This window comes from Dipodomys spectabilis, unplaced genomic scaffold, assembly GCF_019054845.1.
Source record: "Dipodomys spectabilis isolate Male_0828 unplaced genomic scaffold, ASM1905484v1 ptg000095l, whole genome shotgun sequence".
NCBI classification, from domain to species: Eukaryota; Metazoa; Chordata; class Mammalia; order Rodentia; family Heteromyidae; genus Dipodomys; species Dipodomys spectabilis.
In genome coordinates this window covers 37,027,899-37,050,268 of record NW_024870772.1, presented here as the reverse complement: position 1 = coordinate 37,050,268, position 22,370 = coordinate 37,027,899, and positions in this window count along the sequence as shown.

Here is a 22,370-nt window from a genome sequence, read left to right as displayed (position 1 = left end):
TTCTACTCTGATATCCTAGAATCTTGAGGATTCTGCTCTCTGATGAGGATGAAGTTAAAATTTTTGAAAAGTAATGCTGGAGAAATAACACTTGTATTATAGGCATAAGACCCTGGATTCCAGCCCTGACATCTCCCCAAACCCCAGGGAAAGGTTTAGAGAAATAAAAATACCGGAGTACGATAGAAACCAGAAGCTGAGAGTTTGGGAAGGCTAAGTCTAAGGACTTTGTATAGTTAGGCCATCAGGTCACAGAGGCACTTCAATTGGAACACATTTCTTTCTTGAGCATAATATACATTAATATTACATGGGCTGTTTTCTGCTCCATCTGTTTTACTAGGCTTCAGAAGTAGCTGTGCAATGACCTAATACCCCAGTTACTGTATTCTTCCAAGGTGTTCTCTGTAGTAGAGGTGTGTCTCCTGTACTTACTCAGCCCTAAAGCTTGTACTGAAGCTTCGGAGGTTAGATCATACCTATAAAAATCATCCCTGGTCACTAAGATTCAGTGGCTTAAAAATATCCTGGTACTGTCTTTGCTTAGGGTATTCTGCTGATACTATGGTAAGGAGAAAAGGAGACTCTATTATGTTCTGTAATTAGATGTATTCCCTAGCTTTAGTCTGTGTGGACAGGTGATAGGAGGAGGGGGAGAAATGAAGTGCAAATGACAGAGAAAAAGAGGTAGTGAATTTTAAAAAATTGCTATCTTTTAATTTTCTACCCAGTCAATAGATGGGTGAAACTTCCAAGGCTAGCCTATATGTTTCAGAAACTTTTGTTTAAATATATGCCATTTTTCTCATATTGAGTTCATTTGTTTTTATTAGTATATGTTAATTACACAATTATATATATATGATATAACGAGTTTCATTACAACATTTTCATACACATGTAGTGCATTTCATCATAACTCAACCCAATTGCCTTTCCTTATCTCCTTCCTTTCTCCCTGCCCCTTCTTCTTCTCTCCTAATCTCCCTTCTATTTTCATGTCTTTTTTGTTTAAATCTATAACTCATATTTTTTTTTTACTTGATAACATCATTCTGAGTAGGTGAGATGGCGTCTCTGTGTAGTTTGGGTTTATATTTCCCAGTATAGCTTTGTTTTTTAAAAGGGAGTTGAAGGTTATGGAGATATATAGGAAGACTTTTTATGTAATTACATGCATTCTGTGGTAAAGGTTTCTGGGAGTAACTCCAATACTAAGAATAGTACTTTTTTTGTAACATATATATTAAGCTAGGTGCCAGTTTCTCTACTAGCTACTCAGAATGAGACCAAACAATTACAGTTTAAAAACCTGTCCAGATCGAAAAGGCCTTGACACTGACTCCAAAATAACCAGGGGAAAGAGTTGGGCGGAGCTATGGCTCAAGTGGCAGAGTGAGGTAAAGTGTCAGATGAGCAAGTCCACCAACTGAGCAAGCATGCGGACATGAGTTCAAAATATAGTTTGGGCATACATAAATATATATAAATATGATATATATAATAACATAATAATTAAACATGATGTATTTTATATAGTAACATGTTCTGTAGTAGATATTTTAATAAATATTATATAACATACTATATATTATAAATATATTTATATATAATACATTATGTAAATTAGTACATTCTATATTATATATGATAAATATATTATATAATTATATATAGTTATATAATCTTATATAAATTATATAATGTAAAATGTAATAATATACAATAGTATGTATTATGTATACAATACTTTATATTATAACTTACATATATATATATATATATATATATATATATATATATATATATATATATACTGATGGAGGGAGCTGATTTATTGTAAAGTCCTCTTTAGTTCTGCAACTGCTCTGGTTTGTAGATTATGTAGAGGATCTAAAATTTAAAAATGCAGAACCATATACACACATATGATAGTTATAGGGAAATTACAAAATTTGTATATTTATATGCAGGTATTATTTAGAATAATGTATGTGAAGGTCTGGACACATATTCATTTGTGGCACTGCAATGGTTGGATGTAGTTAGAACACAAAAAATCACTAAGGACAGTGGGGCTTCAAAGCAGAAATACTAATAGCAATACAAACATCGCTTTAAGAGTGTCTCATGTAGGGGGTTCCGGGAAGATGGCGGAGGAGAAGCTGGAATCTGAACAAGCTCTTGCATAGAAAACAGTTTCAGAGTTCCAGTGAACAGTCCCAAGCCAGAGAATCACACCAAGTGTGCCATCACAGGACAGAGAGTTAGCCAAGAGAGGGGAAGCCAAGCAGACACATCTGAGCGCCTGCCAGCAGCTGCTGCTGTGGCGGCAGGGTCGCAGCGGCGACCACAGCCGCGGCCATACCTGAGCGCTCACACAGAGAGTCCGGGACGAAGGAGCCAGACGCGGGCGAGCGGATTCTACTCAACACCAGCAAGAACCGACAAGGAGCGGACAACTTCATCCTGCACTTTGCAGACCAGAGACGACCCAGGATCCAAGACTCGGCGTGAGTAGCCCCACTTCCTCACTCCTTCCCAGGGAGCAGAGGAGGGAAGGCCACCCCTCCCCCCACCCAGCACCGGTGATCTCCATCTTGGATACCAACAAAGCTCGGAGGAGCGCCTAGCTCCAGCTCAGGTCTTGGAATAAAATGAGTCATTTAGCAGGTCACAAGAGCTTAACGGCGAAGTGACCTCACAGACTCAGTTCCATCCAGGGAAAAGTCACCCAGCTCAGGCGCCAGCCATTGGAGTGGCTCTCCTCACCGGGTAACCAGACCCAGAGGCTGCCCCTCCCTCTAGCAGCCACCACAATCAATTGAGAATGGCTCCAGGCTGGGTGCTGTGAGTTTTTTTCACAAAATAGCCCCAGGGAAAAGCTACTGTTTGTTGAAAGGCCTCAACTCTACCCAGAACCTAGCCTCATCACTGCATCCCCCTCTTTTGTGATTCTCAAAGCAGATCACCCTCCCAGTAAACTAACCTGGAAGGGGAATCTCAAAATCTTGGGTAAAGCAGAGCATATTTCTGCCTGTTCCAACAAACTGACTTAAGAAACCAATCAAGCCACAGGACCTCAAGCTGACCAGAGACTCCAACCACACTCTGGTTACAGACAAAAGGGAGATACAGGACTCTTCCCACCCCTCCCACCCCCCCAAAAAAAAAATCAAAGACCTTTTTTTTTTTTCTTCTTCTTCTTCTTTTCTTTTTTTCTTTTTTTTTTGTTTTGTTTTTTTTTTTCATTTTTTTTACCATATATATATAAAAAAATTTTTTTTGCTTTTCTAAAACTTTTATTAATCTTTAATTTTTGCCTCTTCTGAAAAAATAATTGTTTTCCATTAACTTTTTTTTTTTTCTTTTCTCCTCTTATAATTTTTATTTTAGGAATACGTGAATGTGTGTTTTCCTTTCTTTTCTTGTCTTCTTTCTCTTTTTCTTTCATTCTTAATTATCTTTTTGTTTTTTGTCTAGCTCTACTGAACTTCTGATATTTTCTTCTCACTTTCCTATCCTTTCCATCTTTTCCTCTTTGTTCTTCTTTATGTGACTTAACTCTTGTCCTGCACATCCTCAGATAAACTCATAGTTAACCAGTAGACCCTACCCCCCATTGTGTACACACTTAACCCACAAACTTATTACTCAATTCAAAACCTCTGAGACTTAAATTCATTAATAGCAGTACTACCTCTTTATACCTATATAATATTTTAAGCATTTTTTTTAAGTTTTCCACATCTCCTCTATGTCCCTCCCTTTCTCTCAACATATTCATATTCCTCTATAAATAGATGGTCTTTTAATCTCTAAAATAACATTAATTTTTACGTTTCTATTTTTTTTCTGGTCTCTTTTCATTCCCCTTTCCCTTTCTTCTTTTTGTCTCTCTCTCTCTACTTGCATCCTACCCAACCTATTTCCTGCACTGTGATTAGGACATAGTTAACTCTCCCTGTGCCTCCCCACACCAATCTATTCCTATTTTTTACCCACATCTCTCCCTAACCCTAATAATTTCTGGTTTTCCAAATTCTTCTCTGCGGTTCGAAGTCCTTTAACATATAGTTGTTTAATGTCGAATAGATGTATCTGTTGAACTAGATTGTATCTGTAGACTATTGACTGTACAAATGCAAACTTTGGTTGATGGTTCCCTTAAGATAGTGTTCTAGCACAAAACTGGTGCTATCTTCATCTCAAATGGGCAGAGTAAGCCGGAAAAACACAAGAAAAATGGCAAATTCGGGTATCTCAATTCCCAATCTTGATAATCAGGGGTTAGAACAGATAATGAATAATCCAGAGGAGAGTTCAAAAACAGCTCTACAAACACTGCTGGCAAACATGATAAATGAAAAGTTTGACAATGTACAAAGGACTCTGTATGAGCGTGACAGGGAGAGAGAGGAGGCATCCCAGAAGTTTATACAGGAATATCATAAGCGTGAGGAAGCTACTCAAAAACTGATACAGGATTTGCGTGAACAACTTGAGAATACTCAAAGAGAAAGGGAGGAATGGCGTGAGCAGGCTGAGAACACTCAAAGAGATCTGCAGGAATCCCACGAACGGGAGGAAGCTAATCAAAGAGTAATACAGGAATTGAGAGACCAGGTAGAGAACACACAAAGATCACTAAAGGCATTCATGGAATCCATTAACAAAGAGCTGAAGGAAGTCAGGGAGACCACAAAGGGAATGCTGAATGGAACCCAACAGAAGGAATGGGAGCCCAAAGAAACCATAACTAATCAACTAAGTGATTTGAGGACAAACACTGAACACCAAATTAAGGAAGTAAAGAAATTCATACAAGACCTAAAACAGAGCTTCAACAAAGAACTTGAAGCCATCAAAGCTGACCAACTAGAAGGAAAAGAGATAAAAAACAAAGTAGAGAGTCTTGACAGCAGGTTAGACCATGCAGAAGATCGAATCTCAGGGATTGAAGACAGCCTAGATATTATAGAGAAAGAACATACAACCATCCAAGACAAGTCCAAGAAATATGATAGATCTATCCAACACCTGGAAGACACCATCAGAAGGCCTAATCTAAGGATAATGGGTGTAGAGAAGCACCTAGAAACAGAAGTTAATGGTCTAGGAAATTTGTTTAACAGGATCCTAGCAGAGAACTTCCCAAACATGCAAAAAGATAGGCCTGTCCAGATACAAGAAGCCTTTAGAACCCCAAATAGACCAGACCAGAATAGGACATCCCACCGCCACATTATAATCCACACAGGATCAACTCAGAACAAGGAAAAGATCCTTAAAGCTGTCAGAGAGAAAAGGGTAATCACTTATAAAGGGAAACCAATTAGAATCACCTCAGATTTCTCAGCAGAGACAATCAAAGCAAGAAGAGCCTGGAACGATGTATGCCATGCCCTAAAAACAAACAACTATCAACCAAGAATACTGTACCCAGCTAAACTCTCCTTCATAACCGAAGGCCAAATAAAAACCTTCCATAGCAAAGAAAAATTGAAACAATACATATCCACCAAACCAGCCCTACAAAAGATTCTTAAAGATGTCCTACACATAGAAAACCAACAAGACCGCAATAAAGGCCAAGAAACTGCACCCAAACTGAGAATCCAAGAACCATAGGAAGAACCCAGTTTTCGCAGCCCACAAGAAGGTAGATAACACGGCAGGAACTCCCAAATACCTCTCAGTCCTATCTCTTAATGTTAACGGACTGAACTCTCCAATTAAGCGACATAGACTGTCTAGTTGGATTAAAAAACAAGACCCTTCTATCTGCTGCCTGCAGGAGTCACATCTTGCCCATAAAAACAAACACATTTTCAATGTTAAAGGCTGGAACAAAATCTACCAAGCAAACGGACCGCATAAACAGGCGGGAGTTGCAATCCTAATATCAGATAAAATAGACTTCAAATTAAAATTCGTGAAAAGAGATAAAGAAGGTCACTACATACTAATTAAAGGATCTCTCCTTCAGGAGGATATTACAATTCTAAATATCTATTCACCAAACAATGGAGCACCCAAATTTATCAAAGAAACACTACTTTCCCTCAAATCCCATATAGATCCAAAGACATTAATAGTTGGGGATTTTAACACACCACTCTCCCCACTAGATAGATCAACTCGGCAAAAACTCAACATAGAAACCACAGATCTAAACAGCTGCATAGATCAACTAGACTTAACAGACATTTACCGAACATTTCACCCAGCAGCATCAGAATACACGTTTTTCTCAGCAGCACATGGAACGTTTTCTAAAATAGACCACATTTTAGGCCACAAAGCAAACTTGTCTAAATTCAGAAACATTGAAGTTATACCTTGCATTCTCTCTGACCACAAGGGAATAAAATTAGAACTCAACACCAAAAGCCACCAAAGAAAGTCCGGTATCACATGGAGGCTGAACAACACACTGCTGAATCATGAGTGGGTCATGGAAGAGATTAGAAAGGAAATTCAAATGTTCATGCTATTCAACAAAAATGAACACACAAATTACCAGCTCCTCTGGGACACAGCAAAGGCAGTACTCAGAGGCAAGTTTATAGCTCTGAGCTCCTACATCAACAAATTGGAGAGATCTGAAACTAGCAATTTAATGACGCATCTAAACCTCCTTGAAAAAGAGCAGCAAGATAAACCCCAATCCAGTAGACGGAAAGAAATAATCAAAATTAAATCAGAATTAAATGAATTAGAATCCAAAAAAACTATAGAAAGAATCAACAAAACAAAGAGTTGGTTCTTCGAAAAACTTAACAAAATTGACAGACCCTTAGCAAATCTTATCAGAAAAAGAAGAGAACACACCCAAATTAATAAACTCAGAGATGAGAATGGAAACATCACCACGGAAACAACCAAGATTCAGAACATTATAAGGGAATACTTCTCAAAACTGTATGCTAATAAGTTTGAGAACTTGACAGAAATGGACCTCTTCCTAGCAAATATTGACATGCCAAAACTAAACCAAGATGAGTTAAACTATCTTAACAGGCCCATATCAAGCATTGAAATAGAAACAGCAATAAGAGACCTCCCAGCTAAGAAAAGTCCAGGACCAGATGGTTTTACAGCGGAATTTTACAAGGCCTTCAAAGCAGAGCTCACACCAATTCTCCTCCAACTCTTCAATGAAATTGAAAGAGAAAGCTCACTACCGAACACATTCTATGAAGCCATCATAACCCTCATCCCAAAACCAGGCAGGGACTCATCAAAGAAAGAGAACTATAGACCCATTTCTTTGATGAACATTGATGCAAAACTTCTCAACAAAATTTTGGCCAACCGACTTCAACAATTCATCCAAAAAATCATACACCACGATCAAACAGGATTCATTTCAGGGATGCAAAGCTGGTTCAATATACGCAAATCAATTAATATTATTCATCACATCAACAGGAGCAAGAATAAGAACCACATGGTTATCTCAATAGACGCAGAAAAAGCATTCGACAAGATCCAACACCCCTTTATGATGAAGGTTTTGGAAAAATTAGGAATCCATGGAACATTCCTCAGTACGATAAAGGCTGTATATGACAAACCTACAGCCAGCATTATACTCAATGGTGAAAAACTAAAGCCATTTTCTCTTAACTCAGGAACAAGACAAGGATGCCCACTCTCTACACTTCTCTTCAATCTAGTGTTAGAATGCCTAGCTACAGCAATAAGACAAGATGCAGACATAAAGGGGATCCAAATAGGGAAAGAAGAAATAAAACTCTCCCTCTTTGCAGATGACATGATCTTGTATTTAAAGAATCCCATAGACTGCACTCCCAAATTACTTAAGCTGATTCAAAACTTTGGCAAAGTAGCATGTTATAAAATTAACCCCCAAAAATCACTGGCTTTTCTGTATGCCAACAATGAGAAAAGTGTGGCTGAAATTAGGAAAGCAACTCCATTTGTAATAGCCCCACAAAAAATAAAATACCTAGGAATTAACTTAACTAAAGAAGTGAAGGACCTCTATGATGAAAACTTTAAAATCTTGAAAAAGGAAATCAACACAGAACTTAAAAAATGGCAAAACCTCCCATGCTCCTGGATTGGAAAGATTAACATTGTGAAAATGGCAATACTTCCCAAGGCTATCTACAAATTCAACGCAATACCTATCAAAATTCCACCCTCATTCTTCAAGGAAATAGAAGAGGCAATCCAAAAATTCATATGGAACAATAAAAGACCCCGAATAGCAAAAACGCTCCTCAACGGAAAGAACACTGCTGGAGGAATATCAGTACCAAATTTCAAACTCTACTATAAAGCCATAATAATCAAAACAGCTTGGTATTGGCATAAGAACAGACCTCAGGACCAATGGAATAGAATTGAAAACCCAGAAATGAACCTACAGACCTATAGCCATCTAATCTTCGATAAGGGAGCTAAAACAATAGAATGGAAGACAGACAGCCTCTTCAGTAAATGGTGCTGGCAAAACTGGTTAACTACATGTAGAAAACTAAAGCTAGATCCTTATATATCACCCTGCACCAGAATCAACTCCAAATGGATCAAAGACCTTGAACTCAAAGCAGACACTCTGAAAACATTACAGGATGGAATAGGAGAAACCCTGGGTCTCCTCGGCTCAGGCCGAAATTTTCTGAATAGAGACCCGGAAACACAACAAATCAAAGAAAGGTTGGACAAATGGGATTGTATAAGGTTGCAGAGCTTCTGCAGGGCAAATGACATAGCTAGCAAGATCAATAGAAAGCCCACGGACTGGGAGAAGATCTTTACTAGCCATACAACGGACAAGGGTCTCATATCTAAAATATACTTGGAACTCAAAAAATTAAACCACTCAACAACAAATCCTCAAAGAAACAACTGCCCAATAAGTAAGTGGGCGAAAGACCTAAAGAGAAGCTTCTCTGAAGAAGAAAGAAGGATGGCCAATAGACACATGAAAAAATGTTCAACATCCCTAGCCATAAAAGAAATGCAAATCAAAACAACATTGAGATATCACCTCACTCCAGTTAGAACAGCAAAAATCAAGAACTCTAACAACAACAGATGCTGGAGGGGATGTGGACAGAAAGGAACCTTACTTCATTGTTGGTGGGAATGTAAACTTGTTCAACCACTTTGGAAAGCAGTATGGAGGTTCCTCAAAAGTCTCCATATAGAGCTCCCCAATGACCCAGCAATCCCACTTTTGGGCATTTACCCAAATGACCACAAACAAGGCCACACTAAAGCTACCAGCACAACTATGTTTATTGCAGCATTATTTACCATAGCTAAGATATGGAACCAACCCAGATGCCCCTCAGTAGATGAATGGATCAAGAAGATGTGGTATATATACACAATGGAATTCTATGCCTCCATCAGAAAGAATGACATTGCCCCATTTGTTAGGAAATGGAAAGGCTTGGAAAAAATTATATTAAGTGAAGTAAGCCAGGCCCAAAGAAACATAGGTCCCATGGTTTCCCTTATTTGCAATATCTAGTATAGGTATGAGTCAAGCGGAAAAAGTCAGAGAATGTGATGTTAGGAAAACGAACCCTCAAATATGTATTTTAATGTTTTTGTTTCATTCATGCATGTGTTTCTAACGCATTTATAATATTATTTCTTTGTTGCTTTGTATGTCCCTCCCCCACAGTGTAACCCCCGCTTTCACTATTTTTGATGTCAGTATAACATGTGGAGGAGACGGGGACAAACAAGTCGTTTAAGGATTCAGGTGGACCTGTTGCAACAATGAGAAGTACAAAATGTCATGTCAAAACCAGCTTTACAATGTCGGTGGGGGGGGGTATGATTGGGTGGGGGGGAGGGGGGAGGCTGGGAAGGGAGGTGAAGGGTAAACAAAGGAGGAGGCTGCAATGCTTGGTAAGAAATGTATGCATTTTCCTGCCCATGTAATTGTAACCCCTCTGTACAGTATGTTCTCAATTAAAATAAAATAAAAAAAAAAAGAGTGTCTCATGTATTTATTTCTAATAATCATCTTTTAATAGAAAAGACAGCTATAGTACAAAGAGGTTAATGTGTCCAAGGTGTCATGAAGAAGATGATAAATTAGTTTTGTGATGTTAGAATAAAAAAATACCTATAAAATGTCTTGAAGGCATTTGGTTTTATTCATTGAAGGGATTTATAAAATTTAAAGCATATAAAAGGAGACTTATATAGTGTTGAAAGTAATTAGTCTTCTGTATATAAAGCCTCAGATTGTAAATGTTAATATTGCCAAATTAATCCATGAATTCAATTAAATCCAGACTGAAATTGCTTCAAGATTTTTAAATAATGCTGTATAACAAGATTGTTATTATATTAAATTAGACTCCCATGGAAGATAAAATGTTTGAGATTTGCCATGACATTTTTGAAAAACGAGATTTTCATAGTGACCTATCCTTACCAATATCAAAAACACAGTAGTAACTAAAGATGCATGATAATAATTCCAGAGCACATTAAGACAAGCATAGAAATCCAAAAATAAATGCATTCATTTCTTTATGATGGTATTTCAGAGGAAAATGGGTAGATCATTGAAAAGTAATCTTGAAACATTGTATTTTCCATCTTGAGAAAGTAAAGTTAGACAGTTATATGCACAAAATAAAATATTAATGTGTATTATAAAATTATTATAAACTAGTATTTTACACGTGACAATGGAAACTTTCAAAGAATGCAAATATTTCACAATCTACAAAAGAAACTATAGTAGATTTGGCTACTTTATAAAAATAAAAACATAAACAATGCAGCTGGAGACACAGCAATGTCCAATAAAGTCAACATCAGAATAACTATAACTTAAGTACATATTTCCAGTAGCCCCTTGGGGGAGCCCTGGGAAGTTTCTTGCTTAAATTACTGTCTTTATCAAATAAGTCACCCTTTTTCTTTTTTCTTTTTTTTTGCAGACTTTTATAACTGACTCCCTCCTCTTCATTCTCAACTTTTCTTCTCATTTCACTGAAAAAATAGAATCAGTAAATCAGAATGGAGTTTCTTATCCTATGCCAACACATTGTTCAGTTCATCTGTTCTCCACCTAAATATTTACTTTGTTGCTTCTAGTTACAAGTGCATTGTTGCTGTTCACACAGTGAGGCCTGGGAACATAGTACCTGGTAGACAGAAAGTGGACCATACCATGTGGATTTAGACAAAGTTTACTAAAATATCATTTGCTTATGTACAGCATAAGGGCATAGAAAGTAAGTGTGTAGTCAGGGGGCAATCACAGGACAATCATAGGACAGAAAGTTAACCTTAAACAGTTTTCGGAGAATGCAGACAATAAAAATTAATAACCTTTAATCAGGGAGCAGGAAGAGTTGTCAACAAAGGTAGAGCAGTTCCATGTGATCAAAGAGAATAAAGAGAAAGCAAGGTGCAGGAGAGATCCATTAAAAAACACGAAAGGAATCTTGAGGCATTGTTCTATGGAACATGAAGGGCACATTCCCCATGTCCTCCACAAGGTTGTTGGCGGGCATCCAGACCTTTGTCCAGATAGGGAAAGAGATTCCTCCTTCCATCTTAGAGGCTGCAGCTGGGTACTCCGACGTTTGCTAGGGTTATGGGGGAGCATTCTCCTTGTTCACCAGCATACATAAACCTCACACAACACATGAATCCTTAGGCAGGGTCATGCAAGTATGTGTCTCCAACAGTGGATGAGTGATCTACAATATTATCTTTTCTCAGTTTCTACTTGTGCATTGGTTTATTGCCATCACCTCAGAAGAAACTACCCAACATTGCAGAAATAAAATAAGATTTCCCTTGGTATAAATCTTTCTCCAGCAATTACTCTCTATTTTCTGTTCTTCCTCAGAGCAAAAATTCCTCTAAAACAGATTTCCTTTGCCCTACTTTCTCAAGATCAATTCATTTTGAATCTTGTCTTTCTTCACTGAAATGTCTTTACTCAAAGTAACCAGTGACCTTCATGTTTCCAATTATAATAGTCCCTTCCAAATCCTCAGCTCTACTAAATCTCCTCCTCTACTGCGGTCGATCTGAGCTCAGACTCTGACACTTGTATTTCCTCCCCAAAGTTCTCACAGAGCTCAGACCTATTGAGATGAGAGCGAAGAACTGCTTTGCTATCATCAGGCTGTAAAATAAGAAATAACAACAGCAATCAATTTTATGTAATTACTTTCCTGATTTTTATTTTAGTTTTTCATTCTACTGGTCACTTCCTGAGCTCTTATTCTGTACTATCCCCATTCTTTTTCCATAGACAAATCTCCAAGATTTGGCCTTAACATTGGAGGGCAATGAGGAGGAGGACACAGAAAACAGAGGGAAACGGGAAAACATACAACAGCGGGACCCATCAGCTGCACTGGACATTGATCAAAATGGACTAAGCAACTCAATGGCAGAGATGGGAGGGAGGGAATGAGCAAGAAAGAGGGAACAGCTGACACTAAGCAAAAGGAAAGGAATGTACATATCACCCGATGTGGAAGAAATCACTGTATTGTCAAAGCTCATAGAACTCATAAACTTTATGGACCACTATAAAGACAATTTGCCCCATGAAGGTTAGAATGTATTTGTGACTTTAACTAAGTATCACTATCGCACAATTTGTGAAATTTATGTAATCACTTTTACAATAAAAAATTGCAAAAAAAAGGAAAGATTTGGCCTTAGACAACTTCACTTTCTACCCACACTGACTTCCACATGTTTTATAGTTTGAAATACCATCCACACACTAATGACTCACACACAGCCTTCTGCTAGCCAGTAGTCGCTTCTCCCTTGAACTTCAGACTCTTCCATATCATTGCCAACAAGACAGAAAGTAAGCTTCTTCAACACAATATATAAATGCTTCTCCATCACACAAACAGCTACCCACCTAAAGTTTGGTCTAAATGCTGAAATTGGGGTGCTTGGTTTATGGATCACTTGCTACGTGCCAGTCTCTGTTCCCAGTACCGCCAGGTGCATTATTGTACTTAACATTTGCAATAATGTTGTGGGTAATGTGCTATTATTATTTTCCAGATTGGGAGCTCAGGAGACAGAGGTATAAAATAACAATGGAACAGTCAGTCTAAGTCACTTTCTCTGGGATGCCAGAAGGTAATTTGATTATAATTTAATTGCATAAAGCTGGATTCACAACCCATGTTCTTTAGCTTCTATGTATATAATCTGTCATGTCTCATGTTTATTGTTATGATGGCAAGATTTCAGAGATAAAGAAACACTAGATCACTAGTTGTCAAAGTGGTTACCCGTGTAAATTTATTTGCTTTTGTAAAAAACAATAATGTTGCCAGATTTAAAGGTGTTGGAAAAGAAGGCATGTAGGTTCCTAAGAATTATTTTGTTCTAGTTTTTTCAAAAGAAGTTGTTTTCTCCTTCTTCATTCCTTTCTCTTCCTCGCCTTATTCTTTCCTTTTTTCTGTCCTTCCTCCTTCCATTAAGTTCTTCCTTCTTTTTTCTTCTTCCCTCCCTCCCTCTCTTCCTTTCTCTGTCTCTCCCTTCCTTCCTTCCCTCCTTCCTTCCTTCCTTCCTTCCTTTCTCCCTTCCTTCCTTCCTTCCTTTCCTCCTTCCTTCCTTCCCTCCCTCCTTCCTTCCTTCTCTCCTTCCTTCCTTCCTTCCTTCCCTCCCTCCTTCCTTCCTTCCTTCCTTCCCTCCTTCCTTCCTTCCTTCCTTCCTGCCTGCCTGCCTTCCTTCCTTCCTTCCTTTCTTCCTTTCTCCCTTCCTTCCTTCCTTCCCTCCCTCCCTCCCTCCTTCCTTCCTTCCTTCCTTCTCTCCCTCCTTCCTTCCTTCCTTCCTTCCCTCCTTCCTTCCTTCCCTCCTTCTTTCCTTCCTTCCTTCCCTCCTTTCATTCCTTCCTTCCTTCCTTCCTTCCTTGTTCATACTATTTTACTTTTACTTTACCAGATAAGTTGTCAGTGTTTAGCTCACAGTGAACCATTTGTCTTGTTTAAATACAATCTATTAGCAGTTTCAGAGGTGAACATGGCCAACTGACTGATTAAATCATGAAGTAGGTAAATTGCTTTGTTTAATATGACATTCTATCCTTCCATCCTCAGTTCTTCTCCTACCTATACTTGGACTCAGAGTGAAAGAAATATTAAAATGCTCTGAGTTTTCAAAGCTTTAAAAGCTTTCACTTCTCATATAATAAGAGAATCATTTCTTTCTTCTTTAAAATTGTCCCTTAATAAATAATAATTTCTGTTATTTATGAGCTTTAAACAAAAAAAGCACCATAGATAATGAGAACTAAATCCAATTAATAGAAGGTGTCCCTCTCTTTCAGCCTGAACAAACACGGAAAGCACAGATAGCAAGAGTCAAAATGCCAAGTATTTTAGACATGTTTGGATACAGGTTGACTCACTGAAACAATGAGATGTACAAGACACTATGTTGAGAATGAACTTTATAACTTGGCGGGAGAGGGAGGAAGTGGGGAGGTGGGGAGAGAAGGGATGGTAGGGGAAAAACAAAGGAGGAGATGACAATGCTCCATAGGAAATGTACTCATCACCTTACTCATGTAACTGTAACCCTTCTATACAGTATTTCGACAATAAAAAATATAACCCCCCAAAAGAAAAGCAGCTTCATCATATATATCAAGTTCTGTACATATTTTCAACAAGAGAGACCACAAATCACTTTCAACTGCTAATTGTCTAATATATTTGAAATATATTTCAGTGGATAAAATCCACTGATACAGGCTAATAGTCTTACCACCTTCTACCACATTACCTGGTTCCTGTGCTAAAGAAAAATTTCAAACTGCCAAGAAAAATTACAAATGAGCAACTAACCAGAAAGAGGAGAGGTAAAAATCTTTCCTCTGGATAAGTGTACAAAATTAGGTGATAATGAGGTTGAATTACTTTTATTGAGAAAAACAATCATGTCACCTTCCATCAATTATCACCAATATATACCCAATATATGAAGAAATGCAGCATTTGAATATAGGTGCTTAATTGTTCCAGTTGTCTCTTTTGTCTTCACTGGTTCATTTTTTTAATTTTGTGAAGGGCAAGGATTATGGTCTGCATTATATTTCTTTTCTCTTTTCTTCTATTTATTCTCCTCACCAGCAAAGATAATTACCTATCTCAATGTTGTGACCCATGCTTTCTTTCTTACTCCCTAGGTTTGAGAGAAGATAGACCTCATCAAGAATAAACAAGTAATTATTCCCTGGGAGTTGTTGTAAATGGATTAGCAGAATTTTTCTCCTGGTATTTTGCTGCATTGTTGACATATTCTCTAACTTGAGAAGTTAAATCAAACTTCAGTTCTCTATATATACAAAACATAGAAGGGTAACAAAGACATGAAATAAATTTAATTCACTGTAAGACGTGAAAGCTTTAGTAAATGACAGACAGTCCAAGATGTTGCTGAAAAATACAGAAATGAATCAGAGCTGTCTCTGATAGAGAGAATCCACTCTCAGGAAAAGGATACAGATCAGGGACATAAGTAATTCTAAGAGGAGAAGTCTGTAATATGTATGACCTTGAAGAATAAATAAAACATTATAGGATAATAAATAAAACATTATGCATAACTACAGAGGTATCAAACAGCCAGGTCCCCACAGTAAGCTATATAGATGGGATTTCAACTCCATCATATCTTTACACACGCATAGGAGCCAGTATAGGCCTATGTATTTGTTTGCTTTCTTCTCAAATTACCTTTCTAAGATAGATTTCTAGGTGGATTTCAGAAATTTGTGATATTTCTAAATAAATAAGACCTCTCACTTAGAATGACATTTCATATGATTTTCTTGGCCTTTATCCATTTTTATCAATTTGTCTTCTTTGTCCTATTGTTCTGTGCCCTTTTGTTCACTTTGTCGTGAATCTCTAATACTTTACTCAGACACAATTCTTTCTTTTCTGATGTCATTACCCAAAAAGTGGGCAAGGTAATTTTCTTCAAAGATAAAATATTGTCTTGACAATAATGTCTCACAAATAATTCCTTATAACCAGCTTTACATGGGAGGTAGAGATCAGGAGAATCTTGGTTCAAGGACAATCAGGACATAAAGTTTACAGAGCCCATTTCATCTAATAAAAGCTGGGTGCAATGGGAGTGCACCTGTCATCCCAGCTGTGTGAGAAATGTAAATAGGAGTGCCCAAGTTGGTTTGGACATAAATATGAATTCTGATCTCAAAATTAACCAAAACACAAAGGGTGAGGTGCGGCTCAAGCTGTAGAGTGCTTGCTTAGCGAGCACAAGGCCCAGAGTCCAAACCCCATGTATTATTTCCAATTTGTTTGAGTTACTTCATTCTATTTGATTAATGCTGGGCCTTAAAAACAAGAAAAAAAAATGAGTGGAATTTCCCATGTCTTTACTCACAAAGGTACAGGACTTCCTGACTGAAGAAGGTCTGACAATGGTAAGAGCAGACACACTGATAATAACTTTTGCCCAGTGCAATGTAGGCAGATGATGGAAGATCAATACTCATTGATTGGTAATTGAACTCCATCTGGAAGGATGAAAATATGCAAGCACTCAGTATTTTAGTTTGCTGTCTTTTATAATTGCTTGATGTTGTATCTATCTGCAGCATCTCACTCAATTCCAGTAGTGAGACTGTGAGATAATTTATTTCCAGAATATCCACTTTTCATAAAACGAGTGCTATAACAATCAGTGATATAATTGTCTCCAAGTTGCTGGTACAGGATTTTCGATCTTTGGACTCCAAATTCATAACTCTTTCATTCAAATCTGGCATCTATTAGGTTCTAACATTTAGGACTGAGGGGGACATGTTGTCATCATTGTAGACTAATTTGATTAAAATTCTTGGTTTTATGCTCTAAGGTGCTCAGGATTTGAAAGAATCACTTGGAACTGCAACTTAATTTCCCTTGCTGGTTTTCCTTTCAAACATGTTGTACCGATTTCGATAAGGAGAGAAAGATGAAAATTGTGTTTTAGCTTGTACAAATGTTATGCTTCACTGACCAAGCATAGGAAGGAAGTTCAAGAGACATCAGTGGAAGCTGAGAGTTTTCCTTATTAATAAAAGCAATTAGTGCATCCCAGCTGTGCAGAAAGCTAGCCCAGGGTGCTCTCAGTGAACTCAAGGCATCTGAGTGTAGCAAGTTATCTGGGAAAGTCATTCTAGGCAGAAAACTAAATCTTGCCATTTGTTTTAATTGTTATTTCTATATCAAAACTCCTGATGCACACCCAATTGTGCTAAAGGGGAGAGTTAACTTTGAGAGATCAGTTCCACTGTATCTAAAGTTGTAAGATGGTACAGAAGAAAAAAAGTCTGAGTTTGGGGCTGGGAAGTTGGCTTAGTGGTAGAGTGCTTGCCTCATATGCATGAGGCCCTGTTTGATTCCTCATAAGCAGAAAAAGCTGGAAGTGGGGCTGTGGCTCAAGTGGTAGGGCATTAGCCTTGAGCTGAAGTCTGAGTTTTGAAAAATCAGAGTAGGACCGTTAATATCTCTAAATACCACAGTGAAATTTTCTGTATCTAGTGACTTCTTTTTTAACTAATTATGCTTGATGGAAAGTTAGTATTGGGAAAAAATAATAGCCAATTTATTAATAACTGCTATTATAAAACTTCTAGCAAAAGTCTTTGGACAGGTAACCCAGGGTAACTTGGAAGGATGTGGAGGATCCTGGTGAAATTCAAGGTAGGATCATCCAGGCTCAGGGACATAGAATTTCACACAAATTATAGAAGTGTACAACATGTTCTTCTTTAAAAAAAAATTGGACTGAGAAAGTGGCTCAGTAGTAGAGTGCTTGCCTTGCTTTCATGAGGCCCTGGTTTCAATTCCTCAGCACCACATAAGCAGAAAAAGCCAGAAGTGGTACTGTGGCTCAAGTAGTAGAGCACTAGCCTTGAGCTGAAGAGCTGAGGGACAGTGTCCAGGCCAAGAGTTCAGGACCCATGACCAACAATAAGTAAATAAATAAATAAATAAATAAAATAAGGTACTAGTTATATTGCAGGAGTTCTGTCCTTTCAAGTAGCAGACACACTGGTTTTGCTGTTTAAAGATTGGTTCATAGCAAATGTACATAGAAATAAAAAATGGAGGAAAAAAATGTCATACCTGCCATAAATCTCACCCTTCTGGACAGGGGCATGGGTCAGTGCTGTCCAGAGCATAGTAGTAGCTGTGGTTAGCTTGTAAATTTGCAAGTGATGTGACAACCACTCTTGCTGCTATAAACTCAGCACTCTTCCCCTCCTGCTCCCTTTTTCTTTGCTAATGAATAACTGACCTTTCTTCTTTCTCTGACTCGTCAATTCAGCTTTTACTTTTGTTGTTGTTGCTTCTTCTTACTGACAGGGGCTTGAGTCCAGGAGATGTCGACCTTCTAATTTTGTATTTAAGTGAGATCAATAAAAAAGAAATAAAAAACTTAGCCTTTTCAGTCTAACATTTTGATGATACCAGGCTAACAGGACTTTAGCAAGTAAGCATTTTGAAGACTGCAAATGCCTTGGCAATAGGTAAGGGGTAATGTCTCAGTAAAATTCGTGACATTCTAAAAACTTGACCTATTTTGGAGTGTGTCTTCTAGAATTAAAAAATAAACCACAATAAATAAACCTTGCCAAGAAGAAAGTTGGTATAGGGCTTTGGAAGCAATATAAAAACTGTGTGATGCTCAAGATGTTTTCTGAGAAAGTCTCCCAGTTAAAGAAACTAGAGGAAGAGAAAGTTTGGGGCTGGTCTAGTCTGTGATACTCAACTTGTATTATCTGGTACATTCAAGTGTTGTTTAAAGCATTTGTGCTGGACAGTGGAGCTGTGCATAATCTAGGGAAGTCTCAGAAGATCTGTAGTTTTATAACAAAGCTGTAGGTATATAGGTATTGATATGTATATATATATATGTATAATATAGGTATATAATGACTCCTTCAAGAAACAATTTGCAATACTTTAGTGTTTAAGTTAACACACAAATGTCGGCTCTATTAGTTTCCATTTTTCAGTACCTAAGAAAAGACTATGTTCTTGAGAAACTAAGTAAACATGTGTTGAATGAGGAAGTTAAGAACACTTATTGGTTATTTGAGGCCAAGATCCATAAAAATTTATTATTTTAACCATCAAAACACCTAGATCATCTTGGAGGTCTGCCAAATACATGGAGAATGTGGCAAGTGTGGCATGAAAGTCATAATAATAGCTCCTGATAATTCTACAAGCAAGAACAAAATCTGCCACCCAACTCTTGTAATGAATAACACATACATTAATATACTAAACCATTTCCCTTATCTTCTTTTTTCATTTCCCTTCTATTAGTATAGTAAATGCAGCTAAACATGATATTACTGTTTATGACAGTTCTAGAGAACCAGTGAATGGTTATAGATCCAACTGAGCTGAACCAAGTAACTTATAATTTATAAGATTTTTCATGGAATTCTTACAAGAAAGGGGTGAATAGCTTACTGAAATGTGATAGACAATGATATTAAATAGTCATCAGGTTCTTTTCTGTTGATTTGTTTTCATGTAGTTTAGGGAGGAAGGGTATATACATAAGTCACCATGGCTGGGCAGCAAAAAGAAGTAACTTCAGTCAGTATTTGACATATTTGTAGTTGACTCTTGTTCCAGTGGCTCTTTCACTTGCCACCTCTCCCTCTCTTTCAGAGGAAGGAAGTTGCCAGTGGCTCCTTCCAGTGCTAAGATTATGAAGATCAGCCTGTCTGAATCGTGCCTGGACAGCCAAAGAGTGAACATTTCATAAAGTCAGTTCTTGAATTGTGGAGGACCACTTGACTCTGTAAGAGATGCTTGGGGTCCTTCTGTGGCTACAGAGCAGCACTCAGAATCACTCTATTTCTGCTGTCTCTTTCCAGGACCCCTGAGTCCTACCTATACTTTAGACCCTACTCTCTAGATTCTAATAAAACCTGAGAGCCCAATATTGTTCCAATAGAGGTTCAAGTTCTTTTCTAAAGCTATATATACTGATTTGTATCGTACTTGACTTTGTTATTTTATTTGTGTTTCTATATTCTGACTCCTTATGAGAGAATGTGACTGGATTGGCTGGCCATGATCCACAAGGAAGATCCCACTAGGATGCACATGTCCCAATATTGTAGTATTCTGGACACTTATTAGCATATACATTATATTTTCTAGTAAATACCTACTTCACCACATTTTGTTTTGCAATCCCCTACCACCTAGCATAATGACTTATTAGGACTTTACAAGAGGAAATTGTAGGTCAAGGTCTTACATTTAGGTGCTCTGAGTTTCTCAAATAGGCAGTACCACTGGTGTGTATTCTATATGGTATCATCAGGGAAATATAGACACTTCTGAAATTTTTATTTTTTGTTCCAGTAAATTCTAGCTGTTATAAAACCTTCATATGGTGGGTCATGAGAACTTTCACACATGCATTCTAGGAGACTTATCTCTCCTTACCTTCTTACCCATTGCCATGTGTTATCTACAGTTTACAGAGTTCCAGTTCCAGGCCTGGGGCTGTAGGTTACTTCCTTGTGACTTTGTAGGGCATTACACAAAGGTACAAATTGTGTTGTCTCTGGTTTGGAAAGGGATGCAAGGATTCTGAGAAGAGTTCAAGCAGGGTCCTTATAAAGGAGGCCAGCTAAAATATGGAGAGAAACAGGTTCTCAGAACATTTATTACCGCTGATGATAATGACAATGAGTTGGGTATTTGACTATTTCTCAAAAGTCATGGCTCATTGAAGCAATGACAAATATCTACCTTAATTGTTGTTCTGGGATCTAGATTAGCTTGCCTGCTGCTAGTTGCCATTTCCTTTCATTATAGATGTTGCAAATCAGAACATCACTCTTTGGTGTCTGGCATGGATGCAGAAGGAAAATAATGCTTGGGAAAGAATATATGTTATTGAATCTATAGAGTAAACTATTACAGCAGTAGGATTCTAACCCAGAGTCTTCCATCTTCTATCTCCCCTGTGGATAGATGTAGATTTCTCCCAAACATTAAAAATTAGGAATTAAAATCCAGTTTTCATTTCTCAGCAAAACAGGAATAAAACACTTACAGGTAACTTGTCAGTGTTTGTTAACAGTGACCTACAAAAATATAATCATGGCAATGTCTTCCCATACATGATTGGTATAAGTAAATAGCCAGTATCTGTTGCAGAAAACAGTAATGTGGAGTGAGTCTTTTTTGAAGAACTCAAAAGACTTAAAGTCTTGTTTCAGCTACTCCTGGGATACATGTTACCCAACGGAGCTCCTCCAGTGCTTTTTAGGACCTCAGAAGAACTAAGTAGAATATATTTGGGGCCGTGAGAAAAGTAAGATCTTATTTAAGCAGTCAAGAAAGCTGCCAAAGGAGAAAAGGAGACAAACTGAAGCAAGAAAATACTCACAAAATCATTTGAGATTAATTCTGCATGAACTGATAGGCAAATACCAATGTAACAGCAAAACAATCAGGGAATATAGTCACCTTCAAAACAATTTTACCCAGTTTGACAAAATACAGATGAAACTTTGTATGTATGCTTTAGTATGGGGGTCTTCTTTTTTGTAAACTAATGTATTTGAATGTCCTTTGAGGCATTGTGGACCTAACTAAAGGATTATTTGAACATTTTGTCCATTCTCTATTAGAGTTCATCAGGGAGCCATAGCCCAAGGTTAGTAAGAGGAGAGAAACCTGCTATTTTGTCTATGAGCAGGTGCTAGAATGGAATTGCATTACAAGGATACTCAGAATCACTCTGAGCCCCATGGCTTGCCATGCTAGCCCAGATTGTTTTGATTAGGCTGCTTTGTGATAGGTAGTAGTTAGTCATGAATGATGAGAATATGCAAAGGAAACTTAAAATTGAGGATGGGATCCCATTTTTTCTGAGCAAAAAAAAAGACATTAATGTAATCAAAGTTTCCAAATTCATAGGTGAATTTAGCCTTATAGACTAGATCTAGGGATAGAAGTGTCAGTAAGAATTCAAACTCTAAAGGTTAATGTTGTTATTCTCCCCCTAGAGACAAACTGCTTTTATATGTTTTTATTGTAAAAATACTGTACAGAGGGAGTACAGTTACATGAGCAAGGTAATGAGTACATTTCCTAACAAGCATTGTTACCCCTCCTTTGATTTTTCCCTACCATCCCTTCCCTCCCACAAGCTATTGAATACATATCTGTAACAGGTGCTTAAACTGTTTTTGCCACCACGTATGAATTAAAATCAGGATAAATGCTTGTCATGTCTCTCTCCATTTTACATTTGTCTCTGCTCTAAATCATTTTCTTTGGTAATCGTCTTGGGTTCCC